General features: G+C 38.4%; 1 pseudogene across 1 annotated transcript; it reads left to right on the top strand.

The window, feature by feature from the left end:
* Window positions 1-25,113, top strand: LOC149112674 (uncharacterized; annotated as a pseudogene). The gene is made up of 7 exons (XR_016207074.1): window positions 1-501; window positions 8,524-8,792; window positions 9,181-9,295; window positions 9,919-10,041; window positions 10,970-11,092; window positions 20,546-21,064; window positions 24,450-25,113. The product of XR_016207074.1 is annotated as an uncharacterized LOC149112674 (transcript).
* The last annotated feature ends 1,752 nt before the right edge of the window (window positions 25,114-26,865 follow it).

The following is a 26,865-nucleotide window of genomic DNA, read 5'->3' as shown; positions in this document are numbered from 1 at the left end:
TTTTTTGTTTTGTTTTTTTCAAGCAAGGCCTAAAAGGTAATTGCGACTGAAAAACGTACTTAACTCAATTTGTTTTTAGAAATGTGGTACACCACGTAACCATAGCAACATCTTTCTTTTATTAGCAATGTCAAAGACAATTAACAGTGTGCCAAGATAATAGCTAGCATCATTTTACATGTAAATTTTAATAAAAAACCAATTTACTGCTCCAACCACAATACAGGGAACCACTTAAGTTGTAGCAGTCAGTAATAATTAATAAGTGATAACTCCTTGGAGCTGGCATATTTGAATACGGAACAAGTTTAAACTTACTTCAGATGTCGCAGGTTAGCTCATGATTCACACCATCATTGAGCCATCCCCAAAGCTTCTCGCTGGAATGTAACACTACCAAACCGTTTTCACAATGTTTTCGAAAACCTGTCGTAAAAATGCTGTCTCCATTTTCCGGCCTTGTTTTCGTCTTGTTCACTTCCCTGATCCCGGATGCACAAGGTAAAGTTTTCCTCATTCACTGTTAGAAAATATTCTACCTTTATTGTTTTTATCACCATTTTTGCCCATGTATAGCACTTTTTGAAAGATTAACCAACAATATTTTTAGTGCCGTTGTTTATATAATTGAATAATGTAAATACTTATTTTCATAAGAGTCGTTATATTTTGCGTTAATTTCTGAACTGCAGGTACATGATCGTGAATAGTTAAAACTAACGAGAGCTTCGCCTGCTTTCAAGACTGATCAAAAAATTCATAGTATGCTGGTGAAAAGTTACTGCGTTAACCAGTACGTATTTTTGTTACAGCATTTTTTTGATCGAAAAAGAAATTGTTACTTGCCAAGAAACTACAAAACTAAAGTCTTGACTGAATGTAAAGTTTGGGTGTCAAAAAGAAAAGAAAACTGACAGGAAAGTTTTTTTTTTTTCCAAATAACCAACGGCCAGCTTATTTTTGTTTTTGTCTTTGACAGGATAAGCGACGAGTTTTGAACTGGACTTGCATTCGTTAGAAAAATAATACTCTACCGGCGTCATCTTTCATACCTTGTCAGGCCATTTCTTTGAAATTTTTTAGACCTGCCAAGCACAACTTTGTATATTGAGCTTATAAACTATTTGTGTTAAGTCTTTCAAAACGGAAAACAATCCTTACGTTGCGCCGGAAAATATATATATGATAGTGCGCACTAAACGGGAAGCAAACAACTGAGACAATTTGTTAATGTTTTTTTTTTTTGTCAACCTGGAAAAAGTTTGTTAAGAGGCGAAACTTGAAATGACTGTTGTTTCGTAATAATCATAGATTATGTTGTTTAAGAAAAAACGCGATCGGAGAAATGAAATATACGTGGAGTTTTTTTTTTCAGATAGCTTTCATTCTCAAAAAAACACTCTGCAAATTGCTCCAGAATTTAAAAAAATGAAAACTTAATGAGTTAGAGCGCGAATCTTTTTTTCTGAAAACTAAGTTGAAGTAACAGCTGTTTTGTTTTCCTAAACAGTTTCTTGAGAAAAAAAACTCAACGTTGTGTACGTAAAATTAGCCCGAACGCATTACATGTAATAGGTCACATTTAATACATCGCCGAGGGGAAGTTTTATAACTGAAATAACACCTAATTCAAACAGGTGGCTTTGACATGCACATGCAAATGTGTTTAGCAGTTGTCGTATTAGACTCGTTTTCTCAAAACAAAGCTACAAACTTCATGACTTATCCTCAGTCAAAAAAGACTTACACTGAAAGTAAGTTCACGCAATTATGCTCGAGTTCAAAGAGAATTTCAGGACACGTTTGGTGAACTCAAACCGTCCAAACCAGCACACTCTTCCTGTTTTTCCAGTTTTATTTCTTATTTCACCGGTGCCACATGCACCTACTCCAGATGCCTCGATACCGGAGTTTTCCAAAAATGCAAAACTAAGCTAAGTAACTTTTTACAGTTTTGGCCTGTGAAGTTATATGGTTGTAAAGTTCTGGAGAGCTGCATGGCTTCAGAAAAAATGCGATATGAATTAGATAACTTAAAAACGTAAAAGTTCTTTCTCTGTGAAAACAAAGGCTCGAAATCAAAAGTTTTCATCTGAACAGACATTTATTCCGGTTTTCTTCATAAATCTTTTAAGACTAAAGAAAATTAAGAATCCTTATGTTGCGCCGGGACACTCTAAACGGGAGGCAAGACTGTTTTGTTAATGTTTTTGAGAACCTGAAGGAAGGTTCTTGGAGAAGCGAAACTTGAAATGACTGCTGCTTCATAATAATCACAATTTGCGGGTCTGTTTAATGGCCCATCCTGTTGTTCAAAAATATAACGCGAAGCGAGAAATGACAATGTGGTGTTTTTTTCAGAGATAACTGTCATTTGCAAAAATATACTCTGAAAAATACTGTAGGATTTCCGCAAAATGAAAAATTAATGAGTTACAGTAGCGCGTGAAGGATCCTTCTTGAAGTAAGTTGAAGAAACACCTAGTTTAGTTTCATATAACTCTTTTTTTGTTTTCGTAAAGTTTCAATTTGTAGAACGTTCCTAATTAAACAGGTGGCTTTGACATGAACATGCAAATTTGTTTAAACAAACTGTTGTATCCTAATTTGAGATCTATCGTATAGCTGCTTAATTCAGTGGCAATTTATATATGTCTTCCGTTGGGCTTTTTTTGAGATAACAAATAAAGGTTCCAGGTATATTGAGTAAACACACTTCAAAAAACTTGTTTTTCTGAAACATTTTAAAGTTACAGATCTAGAGCGACTCCGCGTTTAATAAAAATATGAACGAAAACCCCGATTACTTTGTCACATTATACAGTAAATTCACGCAATTAAGCTCGCGTTCAAAATGAATTCCAGCAGACATTTTGTTAACCCAAATCGTCCAAATGACACGTTCTCTCTGTTTTTCCAATTTTGTTTCTGACTTCAGCTGTGTCACTTGCACCTTCTCGAGATGGCTCAATACTGGCGTTTTCCAAAAATGCAAAACTAAGCTAAATAATTTTTCGAAGTCTTGGCCTCTGGAGTTCTAACTCTATGTAACTCTTTATTTTCCTTGTTTTCTTTAAGTTTCCTTGAGGAAACTTGGCTCAAACTTGGACAAAGCTCTTAAAACGCGAAATCAACGGTTTGCGTAGAATTAGGCCTACCACATTTTATGTAATAGGTCACATAAACTGCATCGCTGAGAGGAAGTTTTAAAACTTAACTCACGCCTAATTCAAACATATAAATTTGTTTAAACAACTTTCATACTTGTCTCAATATGTCAAAACAAAATTAAAACTTCGTGACTTATCCTCAATTGAACGAGGACTGAAAATAAGACCTGAAAGCATTTCGCATTTAAAGCCAGTACATTAGCATAAAACAGGATTTTTCTGAAGTGTTTTGTTTTGGAAATAAATTGGTCACCCACCCAAGGTTTCCGTCTCTCAACTTTCAGTTATTAGCCTGGCCAACATTATTTCGTTCTGAAAAAGATAACAAGCTTGGCGTATTCGATCGTATAGCTGCACCGTATGTCTTCAGTTGCGCCTGTTTTTCTTTGGCAGTCAAGCTGAGGTCGGAAAAACTACAACGATGGAAGTTTGGTTGAGAACTTAAAAATATATCAATAAAACTAAAGTTTTCAGAAAGCTTTGCTAATTGTCTAAGTTTCGAGCGCAGTCAACACATTTCAAAAAATTTCGTTTTGAAACGTTTTAAAGTACAACAGCTCGACTCCGAGTTTAATTAAAATATGAACGAAAACCTCGATTAATTCTTCATTTAAATACAGAAAAATCACATAATTATGCTCGACTATAAGGAGAATTTCAGGATACGTTTGGTTAATTCCAACCGTCCAAACCAGCACATTTTTTCTCTGTTTTTCCAATATTGTTTCTAACTTCATGGGCACCTTATGCACCTACGCGAGATGTCTCAATACCGGTGTTCTCCAAAAGCGTAAAACTAAGTCTAACTCTTCGACGTTTTGGCCTCTGAATTTTTAACTTTTTTTTTTTGCTGCTTTTCTTAAAGTTTCGTAACGGAAACTTGGCTGCAATTTGGAGAAAACTCAACGGTTTACGTAGAGTTGGATCGACCACGTTACATGCAATAAGTCACATTAACTACATCGCTGAGAGGAAGTTTTAAAACTTAACTCACACCTAATTTATACACCTTTCGTGTTTCTCTCACCATGTCAAAACAAAATTAAAAACTTCAGACTTATCCTTAATCAAACAAGACTGAAAATAAAACTGAAAACCATTTCCCATTTAAAGTCAAACACTTAAGTTTGAGCAGGATTATTTCAATAAAAGATAAAGTGTTTGGATTTGTATATAAATTGGTCACCTACCCGACGTTCTCTTGTCTTGTTATCAGCCGGGCCAACATGATTTCGCTCTGAGAAAAATCCAGTTGTAATTTCAAATAACAAGCTTGGCTTATTCGATCGTATCGCTACTTAAATCAATGGCATTCCATAGATGTCTTCAGCTGAATTGGCAATTATGCTCGATTTCAGAGAGAATTTCAGCACACGTTTGGTTAACTCAAACTGTTCACACCAGCACATTTTTTCTGTTTTATTTTTGTTGTTTTTGTAATTTTGTTTTTAACTTCACGGGCTACTCGAGCTGCCCCAATACCGGCGTTTTCCAAAAATTTAAAACGGAAGCTAAAAAAGTTTTGGGTTTTGAAGTTATATAGTTATAAAGTTCTGGTCATAGAGGTAAGTGGCTTCAGGAAAAAAGTGTAGTGTAACTAAGGTCACTTAAAAAAACGTAACAGGTCTTTCTTACAAAAACAAAGGTTCAAAATCAAAAGTTTTCATCTGAACTAACATTTAGTCGGATTTTTCATGAATCTTTTAAAATCAAAGAGAAAATAATCGTTACGTTGCGCCAGGAAATATAGTGGTGCGCACTAAACGGGAGGCAAGACTATTTTGTTAATGTTTTTGACAACCTGAAGGAAGGTTCGTGTGGAAGCGAAACTTGGAATGACTGCACCTTCTTAATAATCACTATTTGCGGGTTTGTTCAATGGCGAATTCGGTTGTTCAAAAATAAAACGCGAACAGAGAAATGAAATGTATTTTTTCAAAGATAACTGTCATATGCAAAAATATACTCTGCAAATTACTTTAGAATTTCCTCAAAATGACAAATTAATAAGTTGCAGTAATGCGCGAATGATCTTTCTTAAGAGTAAGTTGAGTCGAGTCGAGTTAAATAAAAAATGTGAACGAAAACCTCGAGTAATTTTTATACAGTAAAATCACACAATTATGCTCGAGTTCAAAGAGAATTTCAACGCATGGTTGGTTGATTTGGCTGATTCTGTTGTTCAAAAATAAAACGAGAACAGAGAAATTAAATGTGGTATTTTTACCTGAGATATTAAACTGTCATTTGCCAAAACTACCCTGCAAATTACTCTCAAATTTGTGCAAAATGAAAAATTGATGAATTAGTACGCAGATGATATTTCTTAAAACTGAGTTGAAGTAACAACTAGTTATTTTCATAAAATTCCTTTTTTGTTTTTCCAAATACTTTGTTTAAAGAAAAAAAAAACTCAGCGGTTTGCGTAGCATATTAGACCGACCACATTACATGTAATAAATAACATTAAACACACCGCTAAGACAAAGCTTTTTTTTAACTTAACTTGAGATTAATTCAGTACATAATTAGCTTTGACGCGCACATGCAAATTTGTTGAACAACTTTCGTGCTAGTCTCACCTTGTCAAAACAAAATTAAAAACTTCAGACTCATCCTCAATTACAATCAAAGATATCAAAACTGAAAAACATTTCGCATGTAAAGGCAAGCTTACAATTAAGCAGGATTTTTAATGAGCGTTTTCTTTTGTATAAATATTGCTCACCTACTCGAGGTTTCCGTGCCTCAACTTTCAGTTATTAGCTTGGCCGACATTATTTCGTTCCGCAGAAGATAATTAACAATTATTCCATGAGCGCGCGTTGGATATGAGATGGTAAATAGCCAACGAGGCCCGTAGGGCCGAGTTGGCTATAACCAATCTCATATCCAACAAGCGCGAATGGAATAATTGTTTTATTAAATTCGGTGCGTTTGTATACTTGGAAATTATAGCTTAATTTTATTGGGTTTTAATTTTACAAAGCGACCGGAAATCGATGTGGCGAAAACAACAACAAGTGGGAAATCACATGACATGCGCGCCGTTTGTAAAATTAGTTGAATGAAAAATTTGAAAGCGAAGCAAGCGAATTTGCTGAATGAATTTACAATCAAGTAGAATTCAAGGAACGTATATCAAATGAAGGAGATGTAAACTTGTTCAGAAAGTTTGAAAAGCGTTCAAGTTCGAGACATGGAGAAGAGCCGAATAATTGTGTACTTGCACATTGCCGTTGTAATAACGCTGCGGAAAACTTTGATCGCCATGTGACACAGACGTTGTGCCAAAATTATGCTCGACAAGACCTCTTTCGGAGTTCCCTTGCTTTGATAGCCATGACATTTCGAGCTGTATGTGTGGAGCTCATTGTTGGCCAGACGCAGAGTCAGAGACAGAAACTATCTTAGCGTCAGATTCATCTTCAGAATCTCCGAGGCCACCCTGATGGTTTTTCGTGGCTGGTAAAGAACCGGGCTTACTTCGGTTCAGCTCAAAACACTCAACTCCTTGAGGTGTTTTTCGCAAGGACAGCAATGATGCCTGTTTTCCTGAGGCCTTTTACAAATGCTCTAATAATTTATTTGCCTGGTCAGAGATAATGGAAAACGGTTTGTTGTGCGGCGGCGTGCGAAGGAAATGATCATTGGCGGCTCTCCTTATGGATTTAATCGATGAACTTTTGCAATACGTGCCATCTTTCTTCCTCGCAGATGAGTAAAAACACTTCAAACAAACATTCAGTTCTTCTTTTGACATTGCTTATATCGGTTTCGGAAATTTGGTGCCACCAGGACTAGCAAGCCATTCTGTTAAGGTAAACATTGTTTTTGTTACATAATCTTCATGAGTGCGTAAAATCTCGACTGTCATATTTTAATTTTGCAACTTTTCGAGGAAACTTAACGTATACGTACCGTTAAATAATCTAATCTCGAACTTTGTGGCTTTTTTGTTGTTACTGGGACGGCATTGTCCATAATTTTCTGTATTTCTTCTGTAGATAGCTCACCGAATCTGTTTTTTTTTTCGTCCATGTTTTTCTCGACGAAACTTGGCTTCCCGCGAAAAAGTTTATGCCGAGCGACATTTACCGCATTCATTTCCATATAAGGTCAAACGCAGGTATAATGGCTGGTAACCGAGATCCAGTGAACCAATAAGAAAGCTAGAATTGCATTATCCGAGGTTGAGAATTTAATAATTTCAGATAACAAGCTTGGCTTATTCGATCGTATAGCTGCTTGATTCAGTCGCACTGTATATTTTCAGATTCGCCTGTTTTTCTTTGCCAGTCAAGCCGAGGTCGTAAAAACTCCAACGATGGAAGTTTGGTTAAAAGCTTACGAAATATTCCAATAATGAATAAAGTTTTCAAACTCCGGCATAACTAGTTATCTAAGTTTCCAGTAAAATAAACCCAGTGAAAAAAGTACAGAATACAGAATAAAACTCACGCAATTATGCTAGCTCGAGTCCAAAGGAAATAAATTTCATTTGTTTAACTCAAACCGTCCAAACCAGCACATTCTCACTGTTTTCCAACTTTGTTTTTAGCTGCACCATCTCGAGATGCCTCAATACTGGCGTTGTCGAAATATTTAAATCTGAAGCTCCATAAAGGTTCGAAGTTTTTGCCTCTGAAGTTATACCGTAGCGCCGGTAGCATTCTGCATGAGTCTCACCTAATTATCTTCGATTCTTAAAACAGAATAATCCGTGCGGTGTCTGCAGAGGAAGGACGTCATTTAAAGTTTTTTTTCTGCAACGGAGTTAACATTCAAAGATAATCGACTGAATTGAGTTGATACGAAGAAACAACTACTTACTCGTGTGCTTTCTTTCCCTTGACTGAGTTTCTAGTCTACAAAAAAATTTCGAACTAATCTCCGTAACTCTCGCATTACCAAAACAGAAGCCTTGCGTTTTCTTGTTTGTCTTGTAAAATCTGTTTTTGCTTAAAAGCCACCTGAGCAATATTTTCCCCTATTTTCTTCTTTCTTCTTTTTTCTTTCTTTCTTTCTTCTTCTCTATACTTCGAGCCTTGATATTTTATTTCGAGTTTTTGCCTCTACGGTTTATAGCGCCATTCCATGTAACAGCTTTATTAACCCGAAAACCTAACTCGAGCCTCACGCACTAAATGTGCTTAAAAAAGTTGAAGTTTCTTTGCAAGGAATTACTCGTTATTTAAAATAGTATAAATATCTATTTTGACTGAAACAGAAAAAGAGATTAATGACCCCACTTTTCATCTCTTGCTATTGTCTTTATCTTTCATTTAACTGACTTTGCTAGGAGTTATTTCAAATGATAACATAAAGGTATGTCAAAATTTTCATTCTTTAGGTCACTGTCGTAATTTGCGATTCACAATTGATCCGATCCATGGTTACCGGCTGGAGAATCACATGATACGAACCATTGACGTCATCAACGAGGACATCTGCCAACTGAAATGCTACATGGAGCTAAACTGTGTCAGTTATAATGTTAACAAGAAGGAAGGGGCAAATGGACAACACAAATGTGATCTGAATAACGCTACTTCTGAACACCACAAAATACACTCAGGCGACCTCGCGAAGAACGAAAGTTATGTGTATCGCGAAGCTGAGGTAATCATGAAATTGGAAAGTTGGAGATAATAACTGAAGGTGGCTGGCAACACTTTCCAACACTTTCCAAGACTTAGGTTTTGATGGGTCCGGGATTATAACCATTCTTTATTAGTTGCTACAATCATGTTTTTAGAAAAACTGTCTAATCATTAAAAAACACACTGTAATCATGATACAATAGGTTACCATAGCGACAGTATGATCTGCCAAACAATACCTTTTATTTTAATAAGCTAATATCTCAAAACAAACTCAGTGACCCCCATATATTATAATTATTATCGAATTTTGATCAGCTGTTGAGTTTATAAATGTTTTAATAGTTGTTAAATATCGTCAATGGATGTCACTGTTGTAACAGCTATTTTTGTTCTTTTCTTTGAAGAATGCTTGTGCAAAGAAACCTTGCCAGAACAACGCAACCTGCCAGGCCGGTTTTACAGACAGAGATTACCAGTGTTTGTGTATTCCCGGATTTACTGACCATGACTGTGAAAACGGCACTAATACATTCTGTTCTAATGAGTGCACTCAACCTAGTTGTGAGAGGTTTGAGGGGTTAATCACCAAGAATGAGAAGTTATGACAACGACAACAAAAGTTGGCTTTCTGTTGCTGCTATCATTACTTATATTTATGTTGTCGTTGTTGCTATTACTACTGGTACTGTAGTCGGATCTTGCTTACCAAGCAGTACGCGCTAGAAGATCACAATTATCACCGGCGTCACTAAACAGATAGTTCACAGGAATCTTTTTATTCTGTTAGATATTGACGAGTGTACCGACGGAACACACAGCTGTGGTGTTTATGCTGTGAGCAACAATACACCGGGATCCTATAACTGCATTTGCAAAGATGGATTTTATGGAGATGGAATAAAGTGCACTGGTAACTATCTGTAACACAATCTCGTGCATCTAGTTGAAACTCAGTATTATTCAAAAGCGAGTAATTTTATCAGACATTGGTAAGTTACTTTAGATCGTATATGTTAGGAAATAACTATGCAATAACTCAGTATATGTGAGCCGGCAATAAAACAAAATGTCAGGGCGAAAAGTTTGGTAAGCACACCATTTCAATGAAACGTTTTGCAATTAGATTCGTTTTTTTGCTTTAGATATCGATGAATGTACTGACGGAACACACAACTGTAGTGTTAATGCTGTGTGTAACAACACCCGAGGATCCTATAACTGCACTTGCAAAGATGGATTTCATGGAGATGGAATGAACTGCGCTGGTAACTATTGCTATGTGTTTTAATTTCATGATAGTGAGTAATGACAAATTTATAAACTGGACAACACACACGACCCACTATAAGTGATAGACGCAAATAATATGAGGGTCTTATTGACCTGTATGCTTTTGGCTCGCCAGGAATAATAATGACACAAACAAGATATACAATAAATAAAATTAAATAATTAAATAATTCGTACACTGCTCAAATATATTAGACTTTTTGTTTTGATATTTAGTATTTGATATTTAGTCGTGTACGTGCCTATAATCTCTGTAACAACGTTCCATACAAGCTCTGTAATTAAACTGACAAATCACGCACTCTGATTGGCTGAAACAGTGTGCTTTATCAGAGTACAGATGCACTGTACCTTACTTATCTTACCTTAATCGTCTTTCAGGACTTCCATTTGATAAAAATAGCTGAGTGTCTCACTTGACCACCGACACAGCACAAGAGTTTCTTTAGAAGCTAAAAACGAGGCCAATTTATAATAGAACTTGCATGTTTAAATGTTCAATTTCTTTTTGTTGTTTTCGATGGAGACGAATGAACTAGCGGGACACACAACTGTAGTGTTAATGCTGTATGTAACAACACCCGGGGATCCCATAACTGCACTTGCATAGATGGATTTCATGGAGATGGGATAAACTGCACTGGTAACTATCTGTCATCCTCCAATAGATCAACTCTGTACTCCACCTCGTCTTTGCTCTGACGAAGGACCGTGAACGCTCGGATAAACGCCAGCTGCGCAAACTGTCTACGGTTGTTTATTTACCGGCTTTATTAACTTCAAGCTGCTTAATAGCTATAACCGTCTCCATTCACAGTGACCTTTCTTTGGAAGCTAACAATAACTGTGCTTATTTATAACGAAACTTATTTCAATAATAAAATTCCTTCTTTGTTGTCTTAGATATAGATGAGTGTACAAACGGAACACACAGCTGTAGTGTTAATGCTGTGTGCAGCAACACCGGGGGATCCTATAACTGCACGTGCAAAGATGGATTTCGTGCAGATGGAAGAAACTGCACTGGTAACTATCCTTAACACATTTTGGTTTAATGCATGTCATCAGATCTAGGTAAACTTACATTTTGGCTTCAGAATGAGGCACACTGTGTCAGAGATAAAGTCTCGTGACGATACCCTTTCAATAAAAAAGTTTTCCGGTTACACTTCTTTGGTTTTTTTAGATATAGACGAGTGTGCCAACGGAACACACAACTGTAGTGTCAATGCTGTTTGTAACAACATTCAAGGATCCTATAACTGCACATGCAAAGAGGGATTTCAAAGAGATGGAATAAGCTGCACTGGTATCAATATTGTTGTCAATATGTGTTAAAATTAAGGAGCTGTCTTATAAGGGAATTATTTGTTCAACTTGTCTATTAAACTTCAATACTCACAAGCAAGGTTGAAAAGAAACAATGTTCAGCCGAATCCACACTGCACATGCACTTTCCAAAACGTTCAACTTTCACTGTCACGCAATAAGAAATTTTAAAAATCGAAAACCATTCAGTGGACAAAGTCAAGAAATTTTGATGTTACGGAAAAAAAATTCAGCTCATTTCGGCTAATGATTCAGTTAATCAATCGTAAATTCTCTTTCAATTCATGACCGTAGCTAGCGTTTGACGTGCTTGGGTTCTCGCAGTTTCTTATATAAAAAGACATCTTCTCCTCCCGTGATTGTATGCACAAGAAGTCAGTCACAAATTACTAGATGGTGATGCACCCCGTCATTACGCGTACTGAAGGAAATCTTATACCGAGTCTTTGAGAAGCTGACAGACTAGTTAGAGGGACACAACAATTCAAGATTTCCTTTCTTGCTTAAGTCTCTTTCTCCTCCTCTTACTTTTTCTTTTATTTTCTGCAGAGAAGCCACAGTTTCTTGTCATTTGTGAAGGGGAAACGAAAGAAATAACCTGCCAAAACGGACGAAAAATCAGCATACTAGACGCGAACTATGGCAGGCTGGATCGGGATACGTGTCCAGATTCAAGAATCAAGACGACTAACTGTCGTGCCAGCAATTCTCTTCAAATCGTGCAGAACAAGTGTAACGGCAAAACCGAATGTCAGCTGCATGCTGCAAGCTCAGAGTTTCGTGGGGACCCGTGTCGGGGAACATACAAATATCTGCAAGTCAAATACACATGCCTGGAATAGTGGAGATAAAACTAAACATTTTAAATTTTTGGGTGTTTATTTTAGTCTGCAGACTCATATTGTAATTTTTTCTATTTATTCTCTTCTTTTTCTCTACTGTAAAATATACAAGAGTGAATGAAGTTACCATTGCTACGTTGTTGCAAGTAACGCACCCCGTCTCTTCGGATCCCCAACGTTAAGCCGTGTTCGGAGGGACTAGTACTTGGGTGAGTGACCTAATAAAAATACCCGTGTTGGGAGATTTCTCAGGATCTTTTTCGAGACCATGTCAGGATTGACACAGTGCTGTGGTCGTTCAAGAATTTAGCTGTTCATTTCCAAGACATGTCATCCAGTTTAACTATCGGCTATGGAGTCCCCCAAGGATCTATACTGGGCCCGATTTTGTCTGTGGTATACATCAACGATCTCCCGCAAAGTCTACTAAAGTCTTCAATAGGCATGTATGCTGACGATACGGTTATGTACTATTCTGACTCCAACGCAGATATCATCAAGCAGGTTCTACAAAACGATCTAAACAATGTCGAAAAATGGTTAGCAAGCAACAAGACTCAAGGATGCTCTTTGGTACTAGACAAAAACTAAAACATTGTCCAGACCATAGATTACAATTCCATGGAAAAGAAATTGAAAGAGTATCAAGCTTTTGTTACTTAGGGGTTACACTAGATGAGAATCTCTCATGGAACGATTATGTAAAATTGGTTTGCAACAAAGTGAGTAAGTGTCCCGCTTGCCCACTTTGTAACAAAGTGAGCAGGCGTCCCGCATACGACCTTTCCTCACCCTAAAAGCTGTTAAATGTGTGTATAATTGTTTAATAAAGCCGATGTTTGATTACACTGATACAGTATGAGGTGGGCTGTAAATCGGATGCAGTAACACCTTGCAACGTCTACAAAACAGGGCAGCACACATAATACAACTGAGGGAAGGCAACGACTGAAGAAGCTTTCAAAATGTTAGGGTGGGTTGATTTGGAAACACATAGGAAAGCCCACAAATGTCTCTTCGTTTTTAAATGTCTAAATAGCTTAGTTCCTTCGTATTGATCGGATTATTTTATTAGAAATCTCACTATTCACACGTACAAGACAAGACAAAGGAACGACATTTACCTACCGAACCCTAAGTTAACGCTAGGGTGTAACACATTTAGATTTTCAGGCGCGGTTCTTTTTAATGATTTGCCCACATCAGTAAGAGAAGCCACGTCGCTTTCCGTTTTTAAGAACTCTCTTAGTTTTCATTTTAGCCATTAGTTTTCTATCAATATAATGCTTAGATATGCTTTGATTGTTCTCTTTTATTGTATTGATCTAGAAAAATTGTACTTCATAGATATGTAATTTCCTTTTCATTCAATTTTTAAACTCCTTGCACATAACGTTGTGGTAATTTTTAAATTCTGAATTTTTTTAATCACGTAGTCTTAATCAAACAGAAACATTAACATCGTCCTCCCGGGGAAACCAAGGGCATTTGGCTTGGTGATGTGCCCGGAGGGGGGGGGAGGAATTTGTCGTCTGTGGTTGATATTGGGGTTGGGCCGTTTACAGCCTTATTGGAAGAGTAAGGGTTTTCAAAAAAGTTGCCTCGTAATCATCATGAAGCTAGCTTTTAAAGTACTTAGTTTAATTCTTTGATTAAAATTAAGGCAGTTCCTTTGTCAGTGGACCGAGTCGACTCAATTCAATTGGAGCAGGGGAGGGATTGTGGGTGGGCACGTAGGCTTCGTTGGATGAGATATCTGTTATTCGTTTTACCTGTTTTTATTTCCTCGCGGTATGTGCCAAAGTTTGATTTGATGCTATAATTATCTATGAAACGAATATAAGAATATATCGAACTGCTTATACTGACTGACTAGAATTCATTCCACTTCGATGAAATATCTGTTGTGATCTCAGTCTTCTATAAAGTGCTGTCTCAGCTTCTTCCTCCTCCAGCAACGAGTCTCTAGGGTTAACCTCGGTTTCTGTAGAGTCTTGTATTCTCCTGGTCACTGCCACGGCAGAAAAAACCCTGCAAGTGGCTTTTGCTCAGCTATTCTTCTCTATCGGCCGACTGTTCTGCATATCCTTTAACACAAGTCCCGTAGGAACAAATGTACCAACCGGTGAGAGGGTTCAAGGGCTGGTAACATGTACTGATGGGTCTGAGATCAATCCTTGTAGGGAGTGGGGGTGAGGTCTGGGGCATCTTCCCCCGGGAAAGGATTGAAAATCTAGACACGGTCTAAAGCCATCTGGTGCGTTTTAGGACACCTTTGTGAGATACTTTTGAGATGCAAGCCTAATTTAAGTCATTTTTGGGTCTTATGGATGAAATGCATACAGACCCTAAGTCAGAGGCAGATCTTGATTGTCAGTCACTTTGAGGACGAGATGACACGTGACAGATCTCCGAGAGTATAAATAGTCTGGCAGGTGGACTGGGTACTAGTAATTTCAAGTTGTTCCGTTGGCCATTGCTTCTGGCGTGTTATTCTCGTTGTGTAATTGCAGCCGTTTTTCCTTTTTTGGGGAAAATTTTGAAGAGCTTTCCGTCACAAATCAGTAGTATTTGTTCAATTTGGTAAGTTATCTTCTATTTCAAAACTGCTTTGTCGTGCTGTTTATAATTGGTTTTCTTTCTTTCATTTCGAAAATTAACTGCACTGTCCTGCCTTGTTTGTTCTTTGTTATTTCATTCAGGTGTTGCTGAGTGGAGTTTCCTCAGCGATATCGATACGGGAGTTGTTTACACACGCAAGCCAACATGTCTAGACTCGGCTTGTGTTTAGTGCGGATTGCACTCAAGCTAATACGCTTTAGAAATTTAAGAAATACAAATAATAATTATTAGAAAATTCACACTGCCTGAGGTGGACTGTTCATATCCGGCGCATATTTCATTCAGTCCAAATGGTATATTCAACTCACGATTTTCATAATTAGCAGTTCACTTTTAGGAAAAAAAAGTAAAGAACGGTCCAGTTTTGACCATGTCTAGAAAATGTGAGAAATTACACCTTCGGTTTCTTTGGAAAGCCGTGTTACCTGGAAACAAACTCAAGCTTTGCTTTCAAAAAGTAAACTGCCTGTGTGAATTAACCCTTGAACCATTCAACAACTTGTCAACTACGCGTCCTAAAGTTCTGGTAATCGATTGAAAAAGAGTAAGATAAAAAATCGTGGATTGACAAATATAGAAACAAATAAATACACAGGGAAAGTTGCACTTTGAGATATCGGCGATATCGACATGGGAGTTGTTTACACACCCAAGCCAACATATCTAGACTCGGCTTGTGCTTAGTGCGGATTGCACTCAAGCTAATACGCTTTCGCAAGCCCACATTCATTGGCTTGAAATCCGGTGCGGGTTACACCACAAGCCAGCTGTTACAGGGTTGTCAAAATAAGACGGCGATCGGCGCATTCTCGAAACTTGCGCCGCCTACTCCGAATGCTAGTAGGTTAGTCCAGGAGCCATAATCGGGGACGGAGACCGTAAGCGCGCGCCATTTCTAGTATTGGGGCTGTCCCTATGATATGGGACAATTTTTCTATTTTTAGAACAAATTGCGCCATCCCGTGCGGCACACGCGCGTACATGCTGCGAGGATTTTTGCGGATGTAGCGTGGGGAAATGGCGTCCGAAATTCCCGAAATGTTTGATGCTTTTGGCCCACAACTTAATGCGTTCATGTCTGTTGGAATTTTACTGGAATGTCAGTATTTCCGTCGTAAGCTGCTCCAGTTTGAGTGAAGTAAGACAGTGTCTAATTTAGTTATGGGCCGCTTTATATCACTGACCAAGTTGTGTTCCCTTGCTTCTCTTACAACAGCTCCACATTACTCCACTCTAAGTTTCACATATGTTGAAGATTAACAGCTTTTCCAAACCACAGCAAAAAAGCTAGTTAGATATATTTGGATATAGCAGCGTTTCAGGACTTCAAAGTTTCCCTCCTCTTGCCACACGCTTGCGAGGATTTCGCAGACTCTATCTCGACCGAAAAGTAAAAAAAAAAATAATAATAATTGCAAGTTTGAGTTTCGCTTGAATTGTAAGTAACGCTTGATGTTTTATCAAGGTCCAATGAGTGAAAATAAAGTTTATGTGTGTAGATGCTGATTAGTTTCGTTTGTGTAAAAATCCAGTGAATTGTCTGTTGTCAATGAACAAGAGCGTCCGCTGATGCGTGTTTTGTACAGTCAGTAAACCATGACAAACTGGACTTTCCCACTTTCGTGTGAAAACGTACATCGAACTCATATAAAATCTCTAGTTTTTAAATTCGTTTAAGAATGATAAATGTTTGAGAACATATTAAAAGCTTAGCTGAAAATAGGTGAATACAGCAGAAATAATCGGCAAAATTACGATGACGCTTTCTTAATCAACTCGAATAACGATTTCGATTTTCTTGGTTGAATTATCAAAACTCCTTGTCTATTTTATTTTCGCAGTGTAAAATGTCACTATGTTATAGAAACACAGATGATGTTATTAGCCTTTTGGCGTTGATGAAAATTGTTGCAGCATCTCGGCACAAAAGACAACGAAAGAAATCTTTGTCAAGATTTGTTGACAATTGAAAACACCGATTCGGATTTGAAGTGCACGCGCTGCACTGTGCAAATAAGACTTTCCTTTCAAAAACTTTTGCAAACTCGCCAAACAAACAGAGACAATAAAAGACTATCAAAACAAGGTTTATTCATGATTAAGCATTGTTTGGGAAACTCACAAATTACCTCGATACCAGAGTAAAGAGTTTCTTACATAACTTTTCTTTATAGAACAAGCGCAAAAGTTTACGCGTTGAACTAGCGCGAGCAGTATTATTCATTCACAGTGCGAAATCGAAGTCATGTTTTCGACCCTGAAAAACTCACCATTTCCATTAGCTCAGAGCATAAAACTACATATAAGAGCCCTAGTTCTCATTCCCTGCCTTACTCCCTGCCATCGCTGTGAAAAATCTGCAAGAGAATATCGCAACTCTCACCATTTGATCACGCAACGTGACAACATCCACGCGAGAACCCCTGGCATGTGCGTGGATCCGCGCGAATATATGACGTCAGGATGGCGCAATTTGTTCTAAAAATAGAAAAATTGTCCCATACCTTAGGTGCGCGCGGATCCCAAGACTTACGGTCTCCGTCCCCGATAATGGCTCCTGCTAGGCAATAACTCAGTATATGTGAGCCGGGAATAACACACTATGTCAGGGCGCAAAGTTTGGTAAGCACATAATTCAATGAAACGTTTTGCAATTAGATTCCTTTTGTTGCTTTAGATATCGACGAGTGTACTAACGGAACACACAACTGTAGTGTTAATGCTGTGTGTAACAACACCCGGGGTTCCTATAACTGCAGTTGCAAAGATGGATTTCATGAAGATGGATTGAACTGCACTGGTAACTATTGCTATGTGTTTTAATTTTACGGCAGTGAGTAATGACAACTTATAAAGTGGACCACACACGACCCACTATAAGTGATAGACACAAATAATATGAGGGGCTTATTGATCTGTATGCTTGTGGCTCGCCATTAATAATGATTACACAAACAAGATATACAACAAATAAAATTAACTAATTCGTACACCGCTCGAATATAATAGAGACTTTTTGTTCTGATATTTAGTGGAAAGTCGTCTACGTGCCTATACAATCTCTGTAACAACGATCCATACATGCTCTTTAATTAAACAAATCACACACTCTGATTGGCTGAAACAGCGTGCTTTTTTAGAGTACAGATGCACGGTACCTTACTTGCCTTACCTTAATCTTCTTTTAGCACTTCCATTTGATAAATATATGAGTGTCTCACTTGACCACCGACGCAGCAGAAGAGTTTCTTTAGAAGCTAAAAGCGGTGCCAATATAATGGCATTTGTACGATTTTAAGTTCAAATTCTTTTTGTTGTTTTAGATGAAGACGAATGTACCATTGGTACGTTTATATGTGAGCCAATAAAAGAGTAACAAACGAGACATACCATGTATCAGAGCGAAAAGACATGTGACCATACCATTTCAATAAAACGTTTTCCAATAACATTCCATTTGTTGCTTCAGATATCGATGAGTGTACTAACGGAACACACAACTGTAGTGTTAATGGATCCTATAACTGCACGTACAAAGATGGATTTCATGGAGATGGAATAAACTGCACTGGTAACTATTGCTATATGTAATGTGTTTTAATTAACCTCAGCGAGTAATTACAAGCTTGCAAATTGGACAATACACAAGACGCACTGTAAATGACAAATACAACTTGACTGCTCGATTTGAATGGATATTTACAAGTGCGAGCTGGAGGCGAGCAGTTGTTGCTACCTGTAAAAACCAGATATGGCGGTTTTGATGTTTAAAACAATTATCTCTTTATCTAAGTGGGATTCTGTCTATCAGAGTAGATCATGGCGCTACGTCATCTTCAAATTGTGACGCATGCGTATTGATGCCTGATGAATTTGACGAAGCTGACGAATTTTGTACCGTGGATAAATAAAGATTATCTATCTATCTATCTATCTATCTGTCTATCTATCTATCTATCTGTCTATCTATCTATCTATCTATCTATCTGTCCGTCTGTCTGTCTGTCTATCTATCTATCTATCTATCTGTCTGTCTGTCTGTCTGTCTATCTATCTATCTATCTATCTGTCTGTCTGTCTATCTATCTATCTATCTATCTATCTATCTATCTATGCTCGCTGTAATTGGGGACGGTGACTAAACGATTGGAGGCCAGGCTACCACTCTATCGCGGAAGTGGGGCGCTTTCCATTTAATTAAAAATTCGGGAAATTTCCAAACGGGTAATAATGGTATGGAAATTTCTATGGAATGTTTCAGAAAAATCCGGACGTTTATGAATTTCCGGCACGCGAACCATTCAACCGAAAATTCAGGAAAATTCAGAAGAAAAATTAAGTGGAAGGAACATTCTCATTGAGGAATTTTCTAAGATTTGGATATACCTCGCGAGCTCATCCTTTTTTCGGAAATTCCGGAAAGTGCTGTTCCTTTCGTCACCGAAAATTTCCGGAAATTCAAAAAGTTGTTTTTGGTCGAATGGAAAATTACCGCGAGCTACCCATTGCCTCTGATTCATAACGAGACTTGGCTTGGACCTGGGGCCCGTTTCTCGAAATCCCCGGAAACCTTTTCGGGCCCGTAAAGCCATTTTTAGTTCATCGGTACCTAAAAACGGAGAGGTGTATACGCCTTAAACTACTTGTATGAAGAGAACCTCTGCTCATATTAGGAATATGTGAATAAAACAGCTCAGTAATCAAAAGGCTTGAGATTTTGCTATGGCTTTCCGGGTGCGAAAACTTTTCGGGACCTTCGAGAAACGGGCCCCTGGGCCACTATCTTCAAGCCAATCAAACTCATTTTCATATGAAAATTTTTTAAACGAGGACTCGTTTTGAAACAGAGGTGTAAGTAGCTCGAAAATAGCCAATAGCTAAATTTCTAGTTTCAGGCTCCTTTTTTTTAAATTCTGGATGGTTTTCGTCAATAACGAGTCGGATTTTCCCGTCGTTAAAGACGACACAATAGACCGATAAATTTGAGACGTAAACCTCGTTCTTCAATTGATTCATATCAGGCGACCTTTCCTCTAACACGGTTTTCGTCTCCAAAATTAATTCCGATAGTGTTATGTTTAGTTGCATTATTCTTTAAAGTTAGACTTTAAAAGTACAACTTACAAAAAACCTGCACTGTTGAAACAAATTATTTACCAAATTGTTGAAGATATATTTGTGTATTGTAAATGTTAAAATATATTTGAAAATTTCATTTTGGGCCCTTTCCAGGGCGCTGTCATTTTGGACCATATTGTAACACCTGGTTGGCCCTATAACCAAAATGAGGAGATTACAAAACCTAACCTAACCACTTGATTGGAATACGGTAGAAGATCTATTTTGCCGAGCAGCATATTTTTTTTGCTTTTCATTACCACTGAGGCAGCCTGACTGACTCATTGTTTGTGGTGCTGGTCTTAATTATCAGGAGGTACCGTGTTCAAAGTCATTTCCCTTTCCATAAGCTGGGCTTGGTCTCAATACCTCGGTTATGCCTTTTAAATAACCCAACTATCCCTGAAAAGCGTTATTGGCAAGTGGTCAATTAAGATGTTATTTTTGTCTTTAATTGCAACAAATTATGGGTTTTGCCACATTTCTTGGCGCCAGAGCTACAGTTTTTAGGTTCATAATTTGTTACCAGTCCTGATCTTCGGAATGTTGATGTTTCTTAATTACCCAGGATTCAATGCTACCTTTACAAATCTCGGGACTAGAGGAAAAGATTGCCCAACGTCACTCGGTAGTCACTACACGGGTCAGGATCATGACGGCCAAGTTACACTGTCCGGCGGTATTCAACAGTGGACTGTGCCGTACACTGGTCAATACAGAATAGAAGCAGTAGGAGCAGCAGGGGGGTATGATAACTACCGGGACAGCGCCCAATATAGAGGAAGAGGTGCAAGAATGGTGGGAACTTTTAACATCTCGCTAGGAGAAAAAATTCAAATTCTTGTTGGTCAAGAGGGAGGAATAAGGAACAACAGCTGGAGTTCTAGAGGTGGTGGAGGAACATTTGTAGTGAGAGGAAGCAATAAGTCTTTGATGGTGGCTGGAGGCGGAGGAGGCCTCAGAGCTGCAAAATCAAGACACCAGAGATGTAACGCCAGCACAAACATGTCAGGGAATCCTGGACACGAATCATGGTCAGGGGGCAGCAATGGACACGGTGCAGTGAGTGGTGATGATAAGCCGTCAGGTGAGAGTGAAAATAAGGATGATTATCATATGACCCGTACGGCCCCGCGCGCAATTTTCTTGGAAAACCAGAAGTAAAAAGGTCCCGTATGAGGGCCTTACGCGTCGAAGTGATAGGGCCGGAAAAACACGTACGGCCCTACTAGAAATGCGTACGGCCCTACTAGAAACTCAATGCGAGTTAATGACAAAACAATTTTGTCGCTGCAAAATTTTGTTCTCTTTAAAATGAGTGATGAAAGTGAACATTCTGAGAGCGAAGATTACTATCCAGGCGAACTGTCCGATGCAGAACTACTTCAGTCTCCAACTCACTCCGAAAGCACAGAAATAAAGTCAACAGTCCTCACAACTGAAGAAGTTCACAACTTTCTCAGAAGTCAACAACAAGCAAACAGGCGGTCAAGAAAACAACTTTTCCGGATGAATTGTCCGATAATTAACCTTCGGAATAAGCAAACAGTCTTGAGGCGAAACTTCTTTCAGTGGAAAGCATCAAAGAATTCATCGTGGGTCAAAAGCAAGAAAACCGGCAAGTCGCGAAGAAAACAAAGTACGATTCAAATTTTTTCTTCGAGTTTCCAGAGTTGGGAGAAGAGAAATCACAAACATACCTTGTGTCAGGAGCCATAATCGGGGACGGAGACCGTAAGCGCGCGCCAATTCTAGTATTGGGGCTGTCCCCATGATATGGGACAACTTTTCTATTTTTAGAACAAATTGCACCATCGCCTGCGGCACACGCGCGTACATGCTGCGAGGATTTTTGTGGATGTCGCGCGGGGGAAATGGCGTCCGAAATTCCCGAAATGTTTCATGTTTTTGGCCCACAACTCAACGCGTTTACGTCTGTTGGAATTTTTCTTAAGTATTTTCGCCGTAAGCTGCTCCAGTTTGAGTGAAGTAAGACATTGTCGAATTTAGGTATGTTCCGCTTTAAGCTTTATATATATATCGCTGACCAAGTTATGTTCCGATGCTTTTTTTACATAAGTAGTACATTACTCCACTTTAAATTTCACATATGTTGAAGATTAACAGCTTTTCCATGACACAGCAAAAAACTAGCTGGATATATTTAGATATAGCAGAGATTCAGGACTTCATAGTTTCCTAGCTCCTATTGCCACACGCTTGCGAGGAATTTGCCAGTCTATCGCGACCGAAAAGTAAAACAAAATACAGTGCTAGTTTGAGTTTCGCCTGAATTGTAAGCAACGCTTTATGTTTCATCAAGGTCCAATAACTTTACGTCCGTAGATACTGCTCAGTTTTATTCGTGTAAAAATTCAGTAAATTTTCTGTTGTCGATGAATGAGAGTGCCCGCTGATGCTTGTTTTGTACAGTCAGTAAACACGACAATTTGTACTTCCGTCGCACTTTCGTGTGAAAGCGTACATCGAACTCAAACAATAACTCTATAGTTTTTGAATATGTTTAAGATTGATAAATGTTTGAGAAAATATTAAAAGCTAAGCTGAAAATATGCGAATAAAGCAGAAATAATCAGCAAAGTTACGATGACGCTTTCTTTAATCAACTTCGATTAACGATTTCGATTTTGTTGATCGAGTTATCAAAACTCCTTGTCTATTTTCATTTTCGCAGTGTAAAACTTCACTATGCTTATGTTGAAGAAACACACATGATGTTAGTAGCCTTTTTTGCGTTCGTGAAATTTGTTGCAGCATCTCAGCACAAAAGATAACGAAAGAAATCTTTGTCAAGATTCGTTAACAATTAAAAACACCGACTCGGACTTGAAAGTGCACGAGCTGCACTAAGCAAATGAGCTAATTGTACTCGTCAGATTTTCCTTTCAAAAACTTTTGCAAACTCACCAAACAAGCAGAAACAATAAGAAACCATCAAAACAGGTTTTGGTTATGATTAACTATTGTCTGACAAACTCACAAATTAACTCGATACCAGAGTAACATACGCGTAAGCATAAAACTAGCACGAGCAGATCTTATTATTCATTCAGCGGGAGATTGTCTTGTCTTGTTTTCGACCCTGAAAAACCCACCTTCTCCGTTAGCTCAGAGCATAAAACTACATATAAGCGCCCTGGTTCGTATTCCCTGTCTTATTCCCTGCCATCGCTGTGAAAAATACGTAAGATAATCTCTCAAGGTCTCTCAACTCTCACCATTTGATCACGCAACGTGACAACATCCACGTGAGAGTCCCCAACATGGGCGTGGATCCGCGTGGATATATGACATCAGGATGGCGCAATTTGTTCTAAAAATAGAAAAATTGTCTCATATCATAGGTGCGCGCGGATCCCAATACTTACGGTCTCCGTCCCCGATTATGGCTCCTGCTTGTGTACAGTAGGATAAATTGTTTCTACATCAGTGTTCTTTGAAGAGAAAAAACTGAGTACGAACACAAGTTCATTACCGTACAGTTCATCCAGAAAATAAAACTCGCTTGAATTTCCACTACACAGCAAAGCCATTAATATTCAGCTGGTGGTTCTCCCTTGTTCAAGAGAATCCAAGAGGTCTGCAAATAGCTTGAAACGACGCCGACATTTTCTTGAGTCTTCAGATGAAGAAAATTTGTGAACAATTTCAGTGAAGCGTGAAGCAAACTTTTGTCACTTGCTAAGTTTCTGATGGTTTTGACATATTTTTGACAGCTTTATGTCAACTTCCTGTTGGCTTTTTAACATGAATTGTAATTGTAGACTTACATTGAAAAACAAATATGAGAAAATGAGTCGTGTTTTTCGATGAATTGTGAGTTTTTTGTTCGACGCGTAGAAATAAATAATAAGAAATAATTTTATAGTAGAATCTTTTCTTAGTTTTTCCACGCACGGCCGTCTGATGTTATGTAATCGCGTCCTATTTAGGTTCAACCGTTAAGTGGTCATGCTTATTGACTGAGTAAGGTCGGGCTGGACGGGAAATATTTGTCTCTCGGTCAGGACGCACGCACCTCGCTGCGCTCGGTCCGTACGTCCTGACCTCGAGCCACATATTTTCCCGTTCGGCCCTCCCACTCAGTCAATAAGTACATATTATATTAACTACACCAAAGTCAGTTGCCGACAACACACATTTGATTAGTAAGCAGTCGATTCATCGGCCTTAAATATCTATCTCAAAACTTTCTCGATGTTTGGAAAAAGCAATTTTTCATCGGCAGTTCAACTTAAGCTGTCGAAATACACTTTTCAGTTTTCGGAAGCTGCCGTAAATTTGGTTGACAACAACAACAAACGCAACTATTTTCTTGTTATTGAAAGGTACAGAGAATATTGTTTGGTAGCCCTCCTTCTTTATCGTTTGTGGACAACCCGGGAATAATCTTTTTAGGCAAACCTTCTCTGCAGGACATGGGAATGAGTCGGCTTAATTTATTTTCTCAGGTGGTGGCGGCGGTGGTTTTTACTCCAGTGGGAGAAGTAGAAAGAAGTCAGGTGAGGGCGGCGAACGGGGTAAGGATTTATTCAGGGAGGAGTGGGTGGACCGAGTGTCAAGAAATATCGTAATTACGCTGGTTCTGGTGGTTTTGGTTGGGGCGGTGGTGCGGGTTACGGTGGATGGGGTGGTGGAGGGTATTCCGGGGGGAGCAGTGAGAAATCTGTACAGGATTCTTGTGGAGGAGGAGGAGGTTCTTATAATGTTGGAAAAGATCAGGAAGATGATTGTTGTTATAATACGGCTGGTCATGGCTTGGTAACCATTACATTATTGTAGAAAATATAGACCGCGCGCCGCGCACGACAATGGGGAGTTTAAGAAACCACGACGGCAACGGCAACGGGAACGTCACTGAACAAAAGAATTAATGAGCAGTACAATGGCTGTGCACGTGCGTTATAATTCTTGGTACATTTCTTTGCCGTCCTTTGCAAGACAACAACGTGAAATGACCAAATTTTGCGTTTTCTGGAGAACGTGAACCACGACGGCTAATATTTTAAATTTTTATTTCAAATTTATCGCTGTGTTCCGGATTTAGTTTTGCGATAGTTTTGACAGTGATAAACAAAGTAAATGACTTTAGAGTATCGCGAGATTTGTAGGTAAAATATAAATCCATATTTTTAATCGACGTTGTCCTCGGCGTCGCCGTCGTGGTTTCGTAGACTCCCTTATATCATCCAGCTGCAATTTTATTTGCTATAGATGTCTTGTCTGTACTGGCTATAACTGCTCCGGCGTCAGTATTAATATTTATATAACTTCCTTTTTTAACAAATTTTCTTTGATTAATTTTAATTTGTGTTGGCGCACTTAGTTGTCACCAGTTTAACCAAAAATAGTTATTTACACTAGAATTACTCGCTACAGGCGAAATGCTTTTCCCATACGTAAGTCTGAGAGTAAAGTACATTGGCATATCTCCGTTTTGTTCCCAGATTATTCCCAGCCACAGAGTTTTCGACAATTTCAAAGTTCTTCAAAAAAACACAACACTAGGTCGTTTTCTTTTGACCAGTCCACATTATAAAAAAAGAACACCATAAGCTGTGGTTACTTGATCTGCTTTAAGAATCTCGTACGTGCACAGACTTGCTGGTCGATTGATGGCACTTTCTAGCTAACGAATAAATACATGTAGTCTTAATTATTTGTTTTGCACAAAGTAACATCTCTCTTATAATATGTGGCGAACGGAATACTGCCAATCCAACTACCAGGAAACGTAAAATTTGAGGGAGCATAGATTAATCTATTTAGCACTATTTAGGTTTCCTTTAATTTGGAAACAGCATGCATAGATATCTCACAGGTCGTTTTGGGATTGGTATTACCGTGTGATCGACGTTGGTGACTTAGCTTTGACAGTTGGCAGTGGTCATGAAGAGAAGATTTTCTTAAGACACATTATGGGTCTTAACTTCAAATGGGTCAACTATCAGATTCGAATTTAGTCCAAAAAGAGTAATCTTATAATTAGGAAGATGCTTCTTTAAGTGAACATAAAAATCAGGCGAGGTGAAGCGGAGTAGTATCATTATAAATATTGATTATATTCCTTGTGTTTGTAGCTGATATAACGCAGGCTCTGACTGGCCAATACTAGGGCATTATTTGTTCACGAGCCGATTACGGGCTTTCATATACTAAACTAAGAGATTATCGAGGCAAGAGAGTGAATCCCCTTATATAGGCCTTATACCCAAGGAAATCCCTCTTAAGTTATTTTTAGACATTGTACCCACTTCTTCCGCGGATATTACTCGCGCGTTGCGAGGATGTTTTCGTGAAGGATCTGTTTATGTTCCGTTTTGTTTCGTTTCAAAGCAAAGAAAAACCTCCAACGCTGTGGGGATGTCTTCTTTGATATTTTGATTACAAGCAAAGGGGCTTCGGCTCTCGGTATGTTTTAATACATTTCAAAACTTTAATAGGAGTTTTAATAAGAGACGGATGTCCCCTGCACAAACAATAACAACTGAATAAACGGCAGAGAAATGTTTAGACAAACCAGTACAAAGCAAAAAAAAAAACGCCCAGACACAAGCTTGGCAACCGAACAATCAGATGGTCGAAAGTGCAGGCAAACGGTCGCTGCCCAAGTAGCGAAAAGCAGTTTAAGCAGCAACGGCAACAACGCCAAAGACAACGTCGATTAAAAAACGACTTAATATTCAACCTACGAATCTGGAGAGAATTTAGATTCATTCAGTTTGTCTATACCGTCAGAAATATTCCAAACAGAATATGTAAGGCCGTCGTATAGTTCACGTTCTCTCGAATATGCAGGATGTGGCTATTTCACGTTGTTCTTTTGTGACCTTTTGTAAACAACGGCAAAGAAATGAACAAAGAATC

Source organism: Orbicella faveolata, unplaced genomic scaffold, assembly GCF_042242905.1.
Source record: "Orbicella faveolata isolate gen_17 unplaced genomic scaffold, um_ofav_v1 contig_2, whole genome shotgun sequence".
Classification (NCBI taxonomy): domain Eukaryota; kingdom Metazoa; phylum Cnidaria; class Anthozoa; order Scleractinia; family Merulinidae; genus Orbicella; species Orbicella faveolata.
Note: the sequence above shows the minus strand (reverse complement) of the source record. Positions and strands in the feature narration are given on the sequence as shown.